Source organism: Suricata suricatta, chromosome 8 (genome assembly GCF_006229205.1).
Source record: "Suricata suricatta isolate VVHF042 chromosome 8, meerkat_22Aug2017_6uvM2_HiC, whole genome shotgun sequence".
In the NCBI taxonomy this organism is placed as follows: domain Eukaryota; kingdom Metazoa; phylum Chordata; class Mammalia; order Carnivora; family Herpestidae; genus Suricata; species Suricata suricatta.
In genome coordinates, this window is record NC_043707.1 from 23,796,752 (window position 1) to 23,817,118 (window position 20,367).

General features: G+C 46.1%; 1 protein-coding gene across 4 annotated transcripts in view; it reads left to right on the forward strand.

Annotated features, from left to right (window-relative positions):
• The first annotated feature begins 2,411 nt into the window (after positions 1-2,411).
• Positions 2,412-20,367, forward strand: part of CALN1 (calneuron 1) — a 508,077-nt gene continuing 490,121 nt past the window's right edge. For 3 of the 4 annotated variants that reach the window (XM_029948318.1, XM_029948322.1, XM_029948321.1), the window contains exon 1: positions 2,412-2,595. The gene's annotated coding sequence lies outside the window, so the exon portion shown is untranslated. Of the gene's footprint in view, positions 2,596-14,301; positions 14,432-20,367 lie in introns of those variants that run through there. The other variant, XM_029948319.1, reaches the window with a different exon arrangement.

The following is a 20,367-nucleotide window of genomic DNA, read 5'->3' on the forward strand; positions in this document are numbered from 1 at the left end:
ACAGTAATCAAAACAGTGTGGTACTGGTGCAAGATAGATAGCTATATCAGTGGAAGAGAACTGAGGATCCAGAAATAAATCCCACACATCCATGGCCAATGTATTTTGAAACAGATGTCAAGATCATTCAATGGGAAAAGAATCCCTTTTCAACAAACGGTGCTGGGACAACTGGAAATTTACTGAAAAAGAATGAAGTTGAACCCCTACCTCACACCATATAAAAAATTAACTCAAAATGGATCAAAGACATAAGTATAAGAACTAAAACCATAAGACTCATAGAAGAAAACATAAGGGAAAATATTCATGACCTCAGAATTGGCAATGGATTTTTAGATATGACATAAAACGTACAAACAACAAGAGAAAAACATAGATAAATTGTACTTCATCAAAATTTAAAGCTTTTGTACGTCAAAGAGCATTATTAAGCCATAAAAAATAGTGAAATCTTGCCATTTGCAACGACATGGGTGGAGCTACAGAGTATAATGCTAAGTGAAATAAATCAGTCAAAGAAAGACAAATACCATATGGTTTCAGTTACATGTGGAATTTAAGAAACAAATCAAATGGGCGAAGGAAAAATATAAGAGGGAGAGAGAGAAACCAGAGTAAGAAACAGACTCTAAACTATAGAGAAAAAAGCTGATGGTTCCCAGAGGGGAGGAGAGATGGAGGAAAAGGTGAAATAGACGATGGGGATTAAAAAGTACACTTATCATGATCAGCACCAGGTGATGTATAAAATCGTACACCTGAAACTAATATAATACTCTATGTTAACTATACTGGAATAAAACTTTAAAAACTTAGTTTAAAAATGTGTTCTGAATCCTCAAAAAAATCAGAGAACATTATTAAATAAGTGAAAAGACAACCTACAGAATGAGAGAAAATATTTGGAAATCATATGTCTGATCAGGGTCTTGTATCTAGAATATATAAAGAATTCTTATAACTCAACAGTAAGAAGAAAACCTAATTCAAAAATGGGCAAAAATTTGCATAGATATTTCTCCAAAGAAGATATGTAAATGTCCAACAAACACATGAAAATATGCTCAAAAATCACTAGTCATTAAAGAAATGTAAGTCAAAACCCCAATAAGATAGCATTTCACAGCCACAATGACAGCTATTAAGAGGAAAAAGATGTTTTGTAGAGAATGTGCAAAAATTAGAACTCTTTTGGGGCACCTGGGTGGCTCAGTCGGTTAAGGGACCGACTTGGGCTCAGATCACGATCTCACAGTTTGTGGGTTCGAGCCCCGCATCAGGCTCTGTGCTGACCATTCAGAGCCTGGAGCCTGCTTCAGATTCTGTGCCTCCTCTCTCTCTGCCCCTCCCCTGCTCATGCTCTGTTTCTCTCTGTCTCAATAATAAATAAAACATTAAAAATTAAGAAAAAAAAGAAATTGGAACTCTTATACATCGCAGATAGGAATCTAAAATGGTTCAACCACCGTGGAAAACAAACGTAAGTTTAAGTTAAACATAGAATTACCACATGACAGAACCATTCCACTCTTAGATCTATATCCTAAAGAATTGAAAACAAGTACTCAAACAAATATTTACAGCAGCACTATCCACAGGAGCCAAAGGTAGAAACAACCCAAACATCCATCAACAAAGGATAACCAAATCATGGTGCATATATACAATGAAATATTATTTGATCATAAAAAGGAATGAAGTCCTAATATGTGCAACAATGTGGATGAACCCTGAAAATATTATAGTAAGTGAAAGAGACTGGACACAAAATGTCACATATTATATGATAACATTTAAGTGAGATATCCAGAATAGAAGAGACAAACCCATAGAGATAGAACACAAAGTGTGGTTGTCAGGTACTGGGGTAGAGGGGAGTGGAATGTAACTATTTAGTAGGTACAGGGTTTCCTTTTGTGGTGATGAAAATATTTTCAACTAGATAGATGTGGTGATTGCACAAAATTGTGGATGTATTATATGCCACTGAGCTGTTCACTTTAAAATGATTAGTTTTATGTTATGTGAATTTCACCTCAATAAAAATCATCTTTAAAAAAAGCTTAAAGAAAGATAACAGTCAGTTCCATAGCAGAGGACTCTACCCAGGGTATGTTGCTAGATAGGAGTCCAACTCAAACATAAGCAGCAAGGTGAGGTTAATTAGGGGTATATCCAGAGGACTATGGTGAAGGACATAGACCCCTGGTCCTGGGTGGCCCTCTGCAGTAGACCTAGAAGTGGTGGTTAGCCCACTGATTCTATGGCTCCTTGGGAGTTAATCTGATCCTCTGGAGTTTTTGCAAGGCTCTCTCTCCAGCTCCTCCTCCACCTGCCTGCTTCGCCAGAGAGGCCTGGCCGGGCTCCAGGATGCTCACAGCACACTTCTCCCTCTTGCAGTCTGAACAGGCAGCCTAGCCAGTGTCTGGCACGACTTCAGTGGGCTCCAAGGGGCCAGGCCAGGGCCGGCTCCGGGGTGGGGCTCCCCGGCTGTGTGGACGCTGCAAATCCATCTCTTCAGCCCAGCTAACAGCATCGGGACCACTTTGGCAGCTCCAGGGAAAATATTTGGAATCGCCTCCAGGAACATAGGTAAGTGAGAGGGTCTCTGATCCCTGGGGACCCACAAGGGGAATAAACAGGCTCTCACACATCCGAGAAGTGTGTGACTCCACACTGGTGTCCTTATTTTAGACCCACAGGAGGGCTTGCAGCTGTTCTCCAAGCATGGGGATTGGGGTATTTTAGGGACATGCTTCTGGTTAACTTCTACTTGATCTTCAGAGCTCAACATAGATATCACCTTCTCCAGAAAGCTTTCCTAAGTCCTAAGTGCCCTTTCTCTGTGTCCTTAAACATCCTGACCTTCTCTGTAGCACTTTCTGTACTATATTGTAAATGCCTAAAATGATGTCTCAGCTCCCCCCCCCCCCCGCCCCGCTAGATTGTGGACTCCCTTGTGGCTGGGTACTCTCCTCCAGGTGTCCTCTTACCTCCGATGTCAATGGCCCTGTAAGTACCTTAGGTGCCTCCTGTTGACCAGGGGAAGGAGGGCTAATCCTTTCTCTTACCTCACCAGGCAATTGCATGTTCACATGTGCACACACATGTACAACACACACATGACCTCGAGGGAAGTTCAGTGTGTTCTTCAACCCAGATCCTTGTGATAGAATCTAAACTAGACAGAACTGGGGTGGTAATGGGTTGAGGGGGTGGGCATTGTTGCTTCAGACTAATTATTTCAAACTCCTGCATCATACCAAGCATGAGTCCTTCCTGCCCAGAACTTTAGGGTGTTGGCACCTACATGGAGGTCCTCTTGGCTGACCAGATCTCCCACTCGGACCTATTTTTTATGCTCATTCTGCTTCGTGTTGTTTTCTTCCTTTCCCAGGCTGGGACTATTCCCTTGGTTGGGGAATCCTAGCTTCTCATTGTGTTAAAGTCCCCAATTCATTTTACTACTGCTCAGAATGAGGGGGAGACTTGAGTCTAGAAGTTAGAGAAGAGAAGGGAAGGGACCCTTTTCTGTGTAGGAAGCTTTCTTTGTTTTTTTTTTTTCTTTTACTTTATGATCATCCTAAATGATGTTATTATTTTTTTATTTTTTTAAATTTATTTTTGAGAGACAGAGAGAGACAGTGAGAGAAGGGAAGAGTCAGAGAGGGAGGGAGACACAGAATCCAAAGCAGGTTCCAAGTTCGGAGCTAGCTGTCAGCACAGAGCCCAATGTGGGGCTTGAACTCACAAACCATGAGATCATGACCTGAGCCGAAACTGGATGCTTAACCAGATGAGCCATCCAGTCGCCCCGCCAAATGACTTTAAACAACAAATCACTTATACTGCAAGTGTTAATCTCCTGCCCACAGACTTCAATGATCTACATACAAGATTCATGTCTTACGGCTAGCATAATTTTTGGACTTTATTATGCTGGAAGAGTGTCTGTCTCTTTCCCGACCTTGACTGTGATATTACCAAACCCTCTTCTAATGGTTTGACCTTGGAGGGCTGTTTTCAATTCCCACTTCTCATTTCCCCTAGCTACAGCAATTAGGGGTGTGGGTGAGCAGAAATATGTTAATGTTGGTGCAAATAGGCACAAGCTAGGTCTGAAAACTCAGGGGTGTCTAGGCCACTAGCAAATGCAAGAGGTCACTGCTACAGTCTTCCAAAAGGTCCAGTAAGACACATTCTCTAGGTTCAGAAGCATGTAGTCTAGTGTGTCTTTGGGAGCAGAGTGGTCTCTGGAAACTTACAATATAGTAAACTTAGGTGAGATGTACATGATGCGTTTAGGGCACAGAGAATGGGAGCCTAACCTTGTGTATGGCAGAAGACTTCCTGGATGAGGTGATGTCTGACTTCAGGCATAAAGAACAAATAAAAGTTATCCAGGAGCATGTCCATCGGCATTCTGACTCCTTGAATTCTCTTTTCTTTATCCAGCTCTGGGAAGACCAGAGAAAGGCATCTGAGATGCCCTTCTATGCTTTGCCCAGGATATTTGGGTTTGGTAGCCTGGACTCTGAAGCATTAACTGGACTGAGAGTACCTGCACATGGGACTCTGGGCAGATGTGGTGACATCGAGAGGGGCTAGGGATTCTCAGAAAGTCTCAAAAAGTCAGGGGTTGACATATGTGGTAGGACCATAATTTCTGTCCAGGAGATTCTCAGATATGAATCCCAGTTTGGGATAAAGGACATTGGTGGTTTTTAAAAATTAAAATTTTTTTTTAACTTTTTAATGTTTATTTTGAGAGAGAGACAGAAAGTGAGCAAGGGAAAGGCAGAGAAAGAGAGGGAGACACAGAATCTGAAGCAGCCTCCAGGCTCTGAGCTGTTATCACTGAGCCCAATGCGAGGCTTGAACCCATGAACTGTGGGTTAAGAAAACAAATCAGTCAGACAAGCCTGTATATACAGATGTAAGCTGAGGCTAGAAGAAACCCCAAGGGCATCCCATTACCCTTTGACCTGAGCCAAAATTGGACTCTTAACTGACCAAGCCACCCTGGTGGTCTCTGTCTTCAGCACCTTTTCTATGTGATGGTATCTGTCTCAAGGACTAAAATTTAGGAATCCAAGTGGATTCATAAACCAAACTAGCAGTAACTGTTCTTCCTATGGCTGAAGAAGGGAGCAGGGGATATTGCTCTAATTTTACTTGAGTGGTGTACTTCCCAAAGCTGAAGTTGTTCAGACTACACAGTTACTTGGAGCAGCTTCAATCAGAGGGTCTTGAGTGGGCTTGTTCAATGGATAATCTCAGAATGCTAAGAAAGGTTTAGTTCAGTAGTGGGCCATACGGAACAGAGGGCAAGCGGAAAAAGCCAGGAATATGAGGGATTAGCAGGAGTGAATGGGCTAGTAATGGGATGCCCTTGGGGTGGATGTGCCTAATATTGCTACTTCCGCACCATTGTATAAATCAAGGAAGGACTTCCACCCACCTCCTCCTTCCCTCCCTCTTCATCCTCCTCCTCCTCATATTAGCATTACTGTTGGTGGGACTCAGTGGTCTAGGTGGACTAGGGGAATATAATGTACCAAATAGGAATAGGCTTTTTTATTTTGCAAAGTAATACTAGTGCTACTTTGCCCTGGCTTTTAGCTGTGTCCCTGAGTCCAATTGCAAACAGAACACAATAAAAAGATAATGTATTCATTTATGGCAATACAAAGACCCAACAGAGCCTCACATCATGGGTTTTCTATGATTTGGGTTACTCATACTTCCGGTGACCCCTCCCAGAGTGGGAGGGAGACTCTGAACATTTGCCTCTTCTGCACAAGCTATGTGGGGGCTGTGGGAGTTGGGGCCAATTTGCTGTAACTAACAGCTAGATAGGGACTCAGTAAGAAATGAGATCTATTCTATTCCCAACCAATTCCAATTCTGCCACACCAGATCCCTCCATGTTTTTCCTTTAGGCTCTCAGTGATCTTCCTCCCTCCCCTCTGGGCTGTTCCTGGATTTTTGGAGTTTTCTAAGTCCCTGGAAGAGATGGTGGCTGCCTCCGTGATGGTCTTTACCTTTTAAATGTGCTAATTCTCTAACCTGAGAAGGAAGTGAGGGGACCCAGTCTTGGCTTCCAAGGTAGCCTGCCCAGTTTGAGCCCCTGCAGCCCAGCATCTGCCCCAGCTGGGCCTTTTGGGGGAGACTCAGAACCCAGTCACCTTAGGGTATAAAGAAGCAGGTGGTGGAGAGAGAAGTTTTTGCCAGGCTTTTGTTGGTAATGAATGGAAATAAACTTTAATGGCAATGACCCTTGGATGACGCCATTTGGAGAGACTACTTCTCTGTGCTTTCTTTCAATGATGAGCATGTATTGATTGTGTAGATGTTGCATGGAAATTAACAAGGACTCTGGCCAGGGAAAACATAAATCCAGTCCAACCTCACAATGGACTGTAAGTGGCCCAGCTGGAGAGAATCACATGGGGGTCTTTTGGTTGGAGGAAGGGAGTGGATGATTTGAGCAGCTCCCATTTCATTTCCTACCCAAGCCTCTTTGCATGACTCCCATCTTTTGGCCAGAAAGGACCCTGATTGCAGAACTGGTTGGTGGCTGTTCACATACCCCTGACAGGGCTGCCCTTTGCTCAGACTGTACTGCTTGACTATAGCCTTCTCTCCACAGTGAGTTTTTTTATGCTTGGAATTGGAACACTGGGACTGTGGACATCACTCTGCTTTGTTTCTTCTAGCCTCAGCTTACATCTGTATATACAGGCTTGTCTGACTGATTTGTTTTCTTAGAAGCCAATGGTTTTATTGTTGAGTTTGGCATCTCCTCCGGCTATGAGATAAGGAGAGGAAGTTGGGCCTTTGAGCGTCAGTAGATGGCCTTGCCAAGTGACAGCAATGTGATTTAAGGAAATGACACTGCCACTCACAATATGCATTATCCAGAGCACCCTGCTGGGGCTGCTGTATTCTGAGAGGCTCAGATGGCATGGCCAGCTGTGCTGGTACCCAAGGTCAGGTGGATGGAGCAAGGCTATCCATTAAGCTGTTTGTGAGCCTCTCATTACCTCTAGGAAATTCACCCAGGGATGCTCCCCTGCTTCCCCAAACTGCTGCATTAGCCAGTGAGTATGGGGACCCAATGCTTATGAGTCAGGACATAGAGGGATCTCCAATGGCTCAGAGCTCCCCAGGCCTTGGGAACACTTTTATCTGTCAGTCCAGTTCATTCTTTGAACTGCCCTTGCATAAGGTATTCTGTGGCACAAGAGCGCTGCCCTCTCAGTTTAGGAAGTGGGATAGAGAGAAGGAAGGAGGCAGGCAAGAACTGGAGAGAGAGAAATCTGAGATGGTTGGAAAGAATGAATCAGGGAGCACCCGTTTGTTCTGTTTCTGTCATTTGCAAATCCTCTGAACCCTTGAAATTCAGGGCCATGGAGCAAAACCCAGATTCACTGGGGATTCAGGAAGGCAAAGCTCTGTGCCCAGCCATCAGGGAGGAGAAGGCGTGGAGCAACACCTGTACAAAATGCACATCTGCCAGGTGAACGTGGCTGTGGAGGCTGATCCATGATGTCAGAGGACAGGGCATCAGACCTGATCAAGAAGTTGCATCTGGTACCCAAGAAGACCTCGTTTATGCAATTGATCCCATGTGTTCACAAAAATCTCAAGGGACAGTGGGTGCAGAGATTTTCATCTCCACTTTATTACCCATGGAATGAGGTGGATTTCTTTTTATTTGTAAGACAGTGCTGTGACTTTGGTGGCTTAGTAAGCTGGTGGCTCTGAATCTTGTGCACCCATATTCCATGTTCATGGAAATGAATACCTTTTCTTCAAAAAAGTCCTTTCCTACCATATAGCAATTCATGAGCAAGACTAGAGAAGCAGTTGCTTCCAGGAGGCCTGCTGTCCTTGCATTTGGGTTGTGCAGCCTCATTCTGTGGGGAAGGTCTCAGTGAGATAGCTCGAGACAGTTTGCCCAATGTGAGAAAAGTTAAAAAATCAAGAAATCATTACTTGTGTATTATTCTAACAAGTAAGACAACTATTTACTTATTGAACAGTTCTTCCCTTGGCAATAGGACATGAGTGGCTACAGATTGTTGGCATTTTATTAGAACGTCACAGGTGTGACTTCTACAAATTTTGCATTTTTCACCAGGGAGTTAACCTTACTTAGCTTGTCAATGTGGAAGTATATCCTCCAGTTAATTTGAACAAGAGTTTGTTGTACCAGAAGCACCCCGTACCAGGCACTAAGTACAGGAAGGTAAAGAACACCTATTGTTACCCTTGTAGAGAGGAAGACAATCATGCAGGAGGAAAAAAGGCTACATAGTATGGTGATGGCCACAGGGAAAGTAGGTACCTTCTCTGCTTGGGTGGGGGAAAGAAAAAGTAGGGGGAAAGGTGGTCCTTGTAGAAAGTCTCCCAGAGAATGTGACATCTGAGTAGGGTGCTGGCAGATAAGTTGGAGTTCACTAAGGCAGCAAGGGGGGATATTTGAGGCTGGAGGAACAGCATGTGCTAAGGCTTAGAGTTGTGTAAGGATGTCTTTTATGGGATTTGCAAGTGGTCTCACGTGGCTGCAGCTGGTGAAAATCAGGAGAGCTCCTAGAAGGAGAGGTAACAAAAGGTACATTGATGCCAGCAGCTTATGAAAGATCTTTTAGGTAGATTAAAGAGTTTGATTTTATCCCAAATGCCACGGATAACAAATGTTTTATATTTTAGAAAGATTGATTCCATTGTACTCTGATTGTATACCCTTGTTCAATTTCCCTTCTTTGCTTGGATTATACAACAAATTCCCTAGATATCTCATACTGACATTTATAAAAGGGCCTTCCTCACTATGACACAATACAGCATAGCCCTATAGGAGCTTCCTTTGTCCTTGAACATGAAGTCCCAAGCCTCGTGAGTGCCCCCTACTTACCTCTGCATCTGACCATGAACCATCTCTCCTCTTGAGCAATGCCAAGCTGGCTCTCTTCCATTCCCTGGCCTTGCCTGGTGCCTGGTGCTTGGTGCTCTAGAGCCTGTTCTGTTGGAAACAATTTCTCCCCCATCACATCATCAGCATCTACTTAGTTTCCAGGTCCTGGCTTCACCACCAACCTCGGGAGCCTTCCTCAATTCTCATGACAAGAACTGGCAGTAGCACTGTGCATTTATTGTTATTTGCCCTCATTCTCCTTTGTAATTGTTTGGTATTTGTCTTTCTGAAATCTCCTGAGCTCCCGAAGGGCTGGGCTTTGTCTCTGGTGCCTAGCAGGACACTGGGCACTATTTAAGCATTTGGGTTGGAGGTAGGGGGAATCACTTAGAAGTTTCTTGCAGGAGATCAGAGGAGAGAGCAAGTGGCTTCAGCAAAGCCAGTATCAGTGGGATTGGGGAGGGGGCAGCCCGTCAAAGGTAGGGTAGCACACACTGGATCTGACTTGATGTGGGTCCTGGAACAGTAGAAAGAGGTAGAGATGATACGAAGGAATTCAAAGACAATTGGCTCCCTCTCCCCACGTTCTTAGCCATGTCCTCTGTAGAAGAGGGGATAATTTTGCTCTCTGTGATTTTGCCTTTTTGCCTTTCTCTCTCAACAACAGCCTTCCCAAAGGAGGAGGACTTAATAATCACTGGTCTGAGACTGGAAACTACATTAGTGAGCACATCTCTGGTCCCTGTGCTCAGAAAGTTCATTCCACACATGGTCACTTTATTACTCTTCCTGTCTTTTTGCAAACAGCCCACCTGGACAGGATGTTGCTTAAAGCAAGGTTTGCCAGCCCTTTGGGGCTGCTTCTTTCTGCCACCCCTCTCTTTCTGAGTCTGTGCAGATGTCAGAGCAAAATTTACTCTCAGGTCTCATCATCATGCATTCAATGTGGAGAAGAAGACACCAGATCCTCCCTTGGACCTCCTGGGCTAGGACATCTTGTCCAAGCTCTGCCGATGGAGTCTTTTGCCCACTTTCTCAGTGGGCTATTCTCAGACCACAGACTCCCAAAAGAATGAAATAAGAGATCAGTTAAGATCTCCCAATACCCTAATAGCCTACACTGTCCAAGTTCCAAAATATTAGTGAAATATATTAGCATTTGCCTAACACACCTAACACAGCTAAATAATAAGCAGAATAGAACGTGTAAAGTTACCCAGAGTCCTTCCCTGTTGGGCTGGCATTCAATTCCATTTTCTTGCTGTTGACTTCCCAAGTTGGCCTTAAGATTCTTTTGTTTTGAATTCAGTAGATCTAAAATTAGACCAGGAATATTTTTTCTTTTTGATATGTAAAATTTGGTGTAATAAATGACAAATATGTAATACAAGAATGTGCCAACGGACTCCAACCTGCAGAGAGATCTTTATACTTTACTGTTTCTTGTAGTTTCTTTTAATCTGAAAATGTTAAATTTATATTCTCAAACCACAATAAGTGCCAGGATGTTCAGATTATGACTTGATCATGACTATCAGAACACTCAAATTTGGGATCTCCGAGGAAAATTCTTGTCCAGCCAGGAAAACAAAATCACACTAGATGTTTCAAACAGATGGCATTCAATACACAGGACTAGTTACACAGGAATTGGAAAGCTGAAATAACCCCAAGAATTAGTAATTGCAAGAACAGCTACCATCCCGCAGGCCAAAGGAACAGGAGAGAAGAGATGATGTCTCCTGGGCTAGAAGGGACCCAAGGGGACTGGTGCTCAGAACCCGGAGAGAGACAGCAACTCAGCAGAACTGTCATGGCTGAGGGGATCGGGTGGAGGTGGAGTGTGGCACAGCTGGTGGTCTAATCATTGCGGGTCATAGCCCAACTGCCACAGGTGTCTCTGTGAGGTGGGCAAAGCTGGTAGTGCACTTAAAAGGGGCTATTGAGGCTGATCTTAGCCATACCAAAGTTATCCTTCTGTGGTTTTCTCCTCTCTGACCTTCCCATCTTCTTAGAGTCCTTTGGCTGAACCAATGGGAAAGTCAATGGGCAGGGATGCCTGCAGAGAGTGGTCTGGAGGAATTAGCCCCTGCATCACAGAGTGCCTGTGGGTGGCCAAGGCTGAGTGGCCACAAGGAATATAGCCAGATTCACAAAGGCAGATTTGTGGACAAGCCAACTTTGAAGCTCCACAAAATCACTCCTACCTTATACAGAGATTAGACCTGGGTTGTATTCTGATAAGCTTATCTTGCAGAAGTTGATAAAGTTAAGCTCCCGCAGACAGGCAAGAAGAATGTGGATATTCCCATGTGTCAATCACTGGAGAAGAGGCAGGCCATCATTTGAGCCAAAGGGATACTAATGATAGAGCTTAGACAGGAGGGGAGGGAGCTCCTGCTCCTCTCTGGGTCATACTCTCTTCAGTTTGGACTTTGAGAGGCCAGGGTCTTCTCAAGAGCACTTCCTGGTGGTGGAAGCTGCAGGCAACCTACCCTCTCCTACTCAGCCGCCCTCTCCCACGCCTCCCCCACCCGCTGTAGAGCTGAACAAGCCTGTTGCCTCTTCCAGTGGACCTACTTCCTGCTAAATCTCTGGGGTCATGGCTTTTTGTTCTTAAATTCAAAATTTTTGAAAAATATTTATTTATTTTTGAGAGAGAGAGAGGGTGCGAGCAGGAGAGGGGCAGAAAGAGAAGGAGACACAGAATCCGAAGCAGGCTCCAGGCTCTGAGCTAGCTGTCCGCACAGGGTCTGACGCAGGGCTCGAACTCATAAGCCATGAGATCATGACCCGAGCCAAAGTCAGATGCTTAACCAACTGAGCCACCCAGGTGCCCCACGTAGCTTTTTGTTCTGAGGAGCCACGGAAAGAGTTGAAGAAAGATTTGAGCTGTGTCATTCAAGGTATAGGGTCTTGTGAGGCCATCATGGCAGTAGCTGCGATAATGTGGGGCGAGTCCTTCAAGCCAACCCCATGCAAAGGAGTGTCGAGGCCACAGTTCCTTCCCCATGTGAGCATTTTCTTTGTTGTCAGTATAAAAAATGTGGGGCTTAATTTTATTACTGAAAGCCAGGAAAGAAACCCCAAGGGTTTGAGGCACTGGCTGGAAAGAACAGAGTTTGCAATTTCTCATTCCCCATTCAGACGTTTCCTTGCCCAGTGGTACTTCTCTCTGTGGGGCCAGCCTCTCTTGACTCCAGAAATCACCTCCTTGGAGATGCCCATGAGGTGCCATGGGGCTCTAGGGCTAGTGTTAGGCACATAGCTCCCGTCTCCACCCCCAGCCCTGGTCTGACCATTCCCCTTGCTCACTTTCTTCAAGGGTAAGAGAAGATGCCCTATGCAAGTCTCCCGGGAAGACTGGGGACCAGAAATCACATGGAACTGATGTCTAAATGGGTGACAGCAGATTCTTTGGCTCTGGGTACCTCGGGGTGAGAAGAGAGTGCTGGGCAAGGGTAAAGTGGACACACAGAGAGATTTTTGTGGAGACTGTACCGCTCAGTGATTTTGCCTCAGGCTCAGCTGGAATAGAAAGTGCCACCTCTTTCTGACCTTTGCTAGTCTGAGCTGGCTGCGTGCAGGCTCTATCTCTCAGAGCAGAGTCTGTGATCAAGGAGAGTGTAGCCAACCCACTTCATCCCTCATTGATGCTGAGGCCCTTGGAGAGGATTCTGCACAGCGTTTCTCAAGATTTTTTAGTGCATGCCCTCTGCAGTGTGCTGTCCCCGTCAGCCAAGATTTGGTCAAGCTTGGTGTTAATGGAACATGTTTTCTAAAAGTGCCTGCGTCCCCCTCGGTGCTCCCCCTCCTGTTAAGAGCCTTGCTGGCTTAGTGACATTTTACAATGAGAAAAACCCAGGCTCAAGAGGGGAAGGGGTCGAACATGTGCTCATAGCAGAGCTGGAAGGGATCTGAGGTTCACCCCCATCCCAAAGCCCGGCTCCCTCTGGAACACCCCTTGGCACACACTCCAAGGCAGAACACTGAGTCTGGTGAGCCCCACTCTGCCGGATGTGTTTTGTGTGCTTACCAGGAGAAAGTGGTATCAAGCTATCACATAAGGTACTGCTGTATTGGCTAAAGAAGCGTCAGAGAAAAGTCAACTCCGTTGTCTGGATGCCAAACATACAGTGAACTAGTATGAGGCTTCACAGGTAGACTAGCAAGAGCAAGCAGAAAGAGGTTCCGGAGGGAGGGGTTCCCTGGAGGTGATGGTCTTGAATTGAAACTCTCCTTGACATGAGCACTGCTCTAGGAAAAGCAGCCAGAGAGGAGGGCTACTCCCCACATGGGTTTGCTTCTCCCCTCCTCCCCACCCCACCCCTGTCCCCTTCTCTTGGGGATCTACCTGTAAAATACAGGTAGATAAGGTAAGACATCCGGCTGGCTGGCGTCCATGTGCCTTTGCATCTGGGGGTCTGGAAGGGGGACAGGTGTGTGTACCTGAGCAGCTATATGTGTGTGCACGGGCAGACATGTGTGTGCATGGGCAGGCACATGTGTATACATGGATAGGCAAGGGTGTTTATATGGGCAGGCGTACATGTATGCACAGGCAGGCATGTGTGTGTACATGAGCAGATGTGTGTGCATGGGCAGCTGTGTGTATGTTTATATGGGCAGGCATGTATGTGTCCACAGGCGAGTGTGTGTGTGTGTGGTGACATGTATGTGCATAGACATGTGTGTGTGTGCATGGGCAGACGTGGGCATGCACATGGGGAGGCGTGTGTGTGTGTGTGTGTGTGTGTGCGCATGCGTGCGTGCTTGGGCCAGGCCTGTGTGTGTACCTGGGCAGGTGTGTATGTGTGCATGGGGCAGGTGTGTGTGTGTGCACATGGGGAGACATGTGTGTGTGTGCATGGGCAGATGTGGGCGTGCACAGCGGTAGGCGTGTGTGTGCAGTTCACGTGATGGCTGTCACTCAGCAGTGCTCCCAGGAGAGGAGCGCAAAACAGGGACCACGCTTCCCACCTCCTCCAGGTACTGTCCATCCAGCCCCGCGTCTGCAGAGGCCGCCCCTGAGGCCACCTGCACCCAAGAGCCCAAGCTTCCTTTCTGCTCTGGGAGACAGCATGTGAGACATGGGCACTCCTGGGGTGGCAGTGCCTAGGTCCGCGGCCCTGCGGTTCTGATCCAAACCACGCAGCCCGAGACCCCCCCACCCCACGTCACTAGCTGCACTTTCCCACCTTCATCGCTGCAAGTCCGAGCTGGAGTGAGAGGTCTGCAGGAAGCTGTTTCGGCAGCCAGAGCAGCAGCCGGAGCAGCAGCAACGGCAGCAGGAAGAGCCACACCGGCACCCTCCAAATTGGGACTCTAGCCCTTTAAATCTGCTCAGTTACCAAAAAAGAAGAGGCATCAGACCCTGTTAATTAAAGCTCGCCCTGGTCCATCATTCTGAGGAGCTGCAGTGCTCCGCTCCTTCCTGATGGCTTAGAGACTCTCCTAAACTCCCAGCCATGGATCTTGGAGAATTTCCCCCGAGATCAGCAGGAGGTATGATCCTTGTCGATGGGGCATGTGTGGCTCTAAATCAATAATACCACTGACTGCATGGACACTGCCTGGCCCCCTGTCTTTCCCTCTTCCCTTCTGCCTCCCCTCCAATTTCCCAGCTTGTGCTTAGTTGAGACCAATCAAGTTTTCATGGGGTTCGGAGTGAGGGGAGGGGATGGGGGGTCTGGAGGCAGCTCCCAAGGCGTCTGTTTTGGTCCAGGCTTCACCTAGCTGCCAAAGTCGTTCAGAGGAGCTGGGAGATGTGTTTCTTCAAGCCTGGGGTCCTGCAAAACCATTTCCTCCTGGCTGGGTCCCTTTCCTCAGGGTATCATTAAAAGGGCATAACCCTGACTTGACTTGCTTCTTAAATCAATGACCTGCCATTCCGTTGGCCTACAGACGGCCAGCTCTACCCCCCATGTTATTGGAAAACTCATTCCATCCAACTTTTTTTTTTTCCGTAAATTGTCCCGGCAGGAACACAGTGCTGGTCCCTGTCCTCGGGTCTCCCCTTCCCTACTTTCATGCTGCTGGGTTAAAATGCTTGTAGGATTTCAGGAATTTGTATCCCTTTCTCTGTGCCTTTTCAGGAAACTCACTTCTAGCTGAGCCTAAGGTTCTGTGGCAAAGAGTTGTTTTTATTCAGGAATCTGCTCTAGGCTGGCAGAGAGGGGGAGGAGATTTATCTCCTTTTACATTGCATTTTGTAAATTGTACTCGGGCCCAAAGAACATCTCTCTGCAAATCCTTCATTGATTCGTTTTCGCCCCCACATCTTCCTTCTGGGTGAAATGCTCTTCTTGAGTCATACCCGAAGGAGAGGTTTCCTTTCAGTCAGCTTGACAGGACTTCACAGATGTCCCTGAAAGCCAGGCCCAGGCAGAGGGAGCCATTTTTACTGTCCTGAGTTAAAGTCCCCAGGAGCCCAGAGTATGGGTCCGTGGGTGTTGAGGGGGGGCTTCGAAGGGCTTCCACCCACCCCCACCTGGGAAAGTAGCTGAGGAGGGGGAAAGCACTTTTACTGATTTTTCCAGGAGCTTTAAAACACTTTGGATGATTAACGTCACTTCTCAAGTCTTGAGAGGGATCTGAGCCAAAGCACAGCTCATGGGAGTGGAGGTTTTCCCCCAAAGTTATTGCCTGCAGCATCCCAAACCCCTCATATGAACAGCAGTTATGGTGTGTGTAGCTAAGCCCTTTCCAACCCCCCAGCGAAGGACAGGAACTTTCTTGGGGTGAATGCCGGGGAAGTCAAGCTTTCTGCCTCCCAGACACTGTGGGTGCAAAGTGATTCCTGTTCTCAGAATAATAGAACTCTCAGCTGTGGCAGAAACGCTCTGGTTAGGAGGGACTATTCAAAGCCTACAAATGAAGCACTTGATGGAATTCCTAATCACTGTGCCCGGCAGTGGATTTGTGTAATAAGTTGAGGATTCCGAGGGAGGCATCCAGTGAGAGATGTTTCCAGCCAACAAAAACCCACCGTGGAGGCAGGGTGCTGGAAGCACCATGCAGGGTGGAGAGAGGAGGCGTTGGAGGTTTTGTGGCCACTTCCAGGCTTTGCTTTCAGCTGGTCCATGGATGGCTTCACTGAGGGTTGCCCGCCGGCAGCTGGGATGTAAGTAGGACTGTGGCCACGGGGGCAGGGCTCGTCTCCTTAGCCCATAGGTGGGGTGTCTACCTGGGACCTCCTCCCAACACCATAGGTACCTCTTCTTGCTCTTGTCACTCTGTCCCCTTGGGGCCCATGTGCTACAGGCCATCTGTCTCTCTAGGATCGATTGCTGGGGTCAACGCCCTTCTTCTGCCACCTTCTAGAGGAGGCCAAAAGAACCTGGGCTCCCCCAAATCCCTCCCAGGCAGGAGGAGGCTTGAGATAGACGTCACCAACCATGTCATTGGATGGGCAAATAAGTAGATAGTAGACTCTTCCTTTGTGTCAACTTTTTTTTTTCAGCTTAACAGTGTGTGTGTGTGTGTGTGTGTGTGTGTGTGTGTGTGTGTGGTGTTTTTTTAATTTACTGGATGACTGTTGGCTTTCAAAAAGTTGTAAATGGATCCCAGTGGAGTTTGTTTAGACCTGGCAACTCTGTACAGATTTGTGGTCCATGGATGTTCTTGGAATGGTCTTAGTGGCCATTCACATCACCAGGGTGGTGGAGTGGAAAGGGCATGGTCTTTGGGGATTGGTAGACCTTCACTGGGATCTCACCACTTACTAACATGTGGCCTGGGCCAGCTATTTAATCTCACTGGGACTCAGTTTCTTCAATCTGTGATATGGTAGAGTTGTCAGGGTTCAACAGAATAACATAACAGAATACTGTGTATGCAGTAGGTGCAAAAGAGATCTGTCCTCTGGGCACCTGGTTGGCTCAGTCGGTCGGGCTTTGAACTGTTGGTTTTGGTTCAGGTCATGATCTCATGGTTTGTGGGTTTGAGCCCCATGTCGGGCTTCACATTGGCAGTGTGGAGTTTTCTTGGAATTGTCTCTCTTTCTTTCTCCCTCTGCCACTCCCCTGCTTGCTCACTGTCTCTTTCTTTCAAAATAAATAAACTTAAGAAAAAAAAAAGAAGAAATCTTTCCCATGAAGGCATCTGCCTCCAAGTAAGCAAAGCTTCACGTGAAGGATAAAACCACTTAAATAACTCCAGTGACTCCTTTGCTTAATGTTGGGCCATGCCTTCTCCGAGGGCAGGGATGACCTCTTCTGTGTCATTACACCACTTCCAGTGACACTAAAACTACATAAAGTTTTGTTGAATGAATACATGATGGTGCGTGGACACTTAACCTTCACCATAGGTGATTTTTAATGACTAAGCGAAATCACTGTTCACTCAAGTCTACTTAAGAAATGTAGCTAAGCCAGACAGATCAAAGAGCCCCATGACTGCAATATATTTGGACTAAAATATATCCTTTTGTATGGAAATTTGAATTGTAATAAAAAATATCCCCTGCACTGGGATCTGCATCAGGTGCCTGTGGACTCTGGGAGTGTCCCTGAAACCATTCTGATTGCTAAGAAGTCAAGGTGACTTCTGCCCTCCCTCATTATGTGCTACTCCCTCTTCATGTTTTGAAGAAGAGGTTCTAAAAAGGGAAAACAGCTCTAGGTGGAAAGAGGGACTTATCATGTTACTCTGGTTAGTAGAACAAGTCAGTCTCTGTATCAGTCAATTAATTAGGAAGTTGAGCTGCATATGGACATTTAGTACTATTGAGGAGAGTAATTTATTGAACAAAAATCAAAGATAACAGTAATAATAACAACTAATCCCACCCACCACCACCACCTAACAGAGCATGGTTGGTTAGGGGCTGGAGACCTCAACCTGAGAGTGACAGACGCCTCTGCTCTCAAGCATGAGGATAGACCAGTAGACAAAGGGTGTCACTGCAGACTGTTACACAGGCCAGGAGAGGCAAGAACCCAGTGCACTGTGGGGGCACAAGGGTGGGGTCTACCCTAACTCAATTGAGTTCCAAAATGAGTTTCCAAAGAGGTGGCTTTGGAAGAGCATTCTTGGGAAAGGAGATCAGTGATGGACAGGCCACCATAGGGAGTGGGCTGTGTTCTGGGGGACCATGTGAGCGAGGAGGCTGGAGACATAGGCAAGTGGTCAGATCCCAAAGGGCCTTGGGTGCCCACAAAGGAGGGGACTTTATTCTGAAGGACATGAAGAGTCACTGAGGGGTTTTAAGCAAGAGAATAACTTGGGAAAATTGAATTCAATAGATCTTAATGAACACTAACCAGAAACCAAGCTGTATTCTAGGCTCTGAGGCTACAGCAGTGAACAAATCAGACAGAAACCCCGTCCTTGTAGAACTTTAATCCAGTGGAGAAGCCAAACAGTGAGGACAGGAAGGTGAATTGTAAATTGTAAATAGCATGTTAGGGGGAGGAAGAAAGCCGAGGAAGGTGGGGGTGCAGGGACAGCGACGGGGCCTACATGTACACAATCCCACACAGGAGGGAGGGAGAAGGTGGCACTGGAGTATAGACTCTTAGAGGCATCATAAGAACTTTGGCTTTTACTCTGAGATGGAATTTAGCCCTGGGCTCTGAGCAGAGGGGAGACATCTAAAAATGAACCTTCTAACTGCCATGCTGTGAAAAGTTTGTAGGTGGGCTAGAGTGGAAGCAAAAAGACTAGTGAGGAGGCGATTCCAAAATCCTGGTGAGAGGGGCTGCTGGCTGGACAAGGGGTAAGAGTGGAGGTGTGAAAAGTGCTGGGATTCTGGATGCTCTCTCTCTTTTTTAGGACGGAGGCAATGGGATTTGCTGATGGATTGGATAGTTGTGTGAAGAAAAGATGAGTCAAGGATGACTCAAGCTTCGTTGGCCTCCCCTGGGGATGATTGTGGGTGGAGGAGGTTTGGGAGAAGATCAGGGGTTCGGTGTTTCTCCTGTTAACTTTGAGGCGTCTGGTGAGCATCCCAGCAGAGATGTTGAGTGGGCAGTCCTGAGTTCACAGCAGAGATCTGGGCTGGAGACAGTCTTGGAGCCATAGGAAGACAGATGGTATTTCAAGCTATATCAGATGAAATCATCAGGAGACAGATTATGATGAAGAGGACTGGATATTGAGACATTACAACTATTTACAGGTTGAAGAGAGGAGGAGAAACCAATCAAGGAGATTGAAGAAGAGGTTTCTCCTCTGTTTAAGACAATTCACCTCTTCCTAAATTCTATCTCCTCTCCTCTCCTGGAAACAAGATTCACAGATCACCCTCCTCATTGTCAACAGATCCTTTTCTCCTGTCTTCTTTCCACCCCCTTGGAGATCTGCTCAGATCTCTTACCTCTTAAAAAGAGCCCTTCTTGAGGTGGTGGTGATGGTGGAGGGCACTTAAGCAGAAGAGCACTGGGTGTTGTATGGAAAACAATTTGACAATGAAATATTATGGGAAAAAAAAGAGCCCTTCTTGGGGTGCCTGGGTGGCTCAGTCGGTTAAGCGTATGACTCTTGATTTTGGCTCATGTTATGATCTTAGGGTCATGGGATTGAGCCCCATGTTGGGCTCCATGCTGAATGTGGAGCCTGCTTAAAATTCTCTTTCTCTCTCTCACTCTCTCTCTTCCCCTCTTCTCTCTCCTCCCTGCCCCTTCCCTCCAACTTTCTCTCTCTAAAATTAACAAAAAAGGAGACTTGACCCCCAAGTCCTCCACTCACTTTTACCTGATTTTTTTCTCTCTTTTTTGTACAGATAAACTTTTCTTTCTCTCAACATTAATTGAACAACTACCATATGCCAGGCATGAAGGATTTAGAGATGAAAAATAGCCTTTATTCGACTTGAAAGACCATTTATCATTCATCTACTTCCATAAAGCATTTTGGATGTGTATATATAGTGAAATCTAAAACATATAATCATAAACTAAGGATACAAATTTTATGCCAAGGAAAATACAGTTTAGAATAGAAGAGCAAGATCATGGGCACCTGGGTGGCTCAGTCGGTTAAGTATCCAACTCTTGGTTTCAGCTCTGGTCATGACCTCACAGTTTGTGAGTTCAAGCACTGCACTGGGTTCCATGCAAATGGCATGGATCCTGCTTGGAATTCTGTCTCCCTCTCTGCCCTTCCCCTGCTTGCTCTTTACCTCTCTCTCTCAAGAATAAATAAACATTAAAAAAAAAAAGAATAGAGAACCAAGATCAGAACAAAATAGAATGCATGCATAAAGGTCAACATGTTCTATAAGAATGTCATTCTAAAAGAGTATTTCCTCTTGGAGTTTCATTTAATGGCCACTGAAAAAATTAGATAGATCATGCTTTGTCTATTTCCATAACATATTTTGGATAGCATTTACAAATATGTACTTATATTGTGAAATGCAAGATTGTAAGCTAAGGATACAAAAGGGCAAAGCTTGGCAGTCATTTAGCATCACTGGAAGCCTGACAAGGGACAGT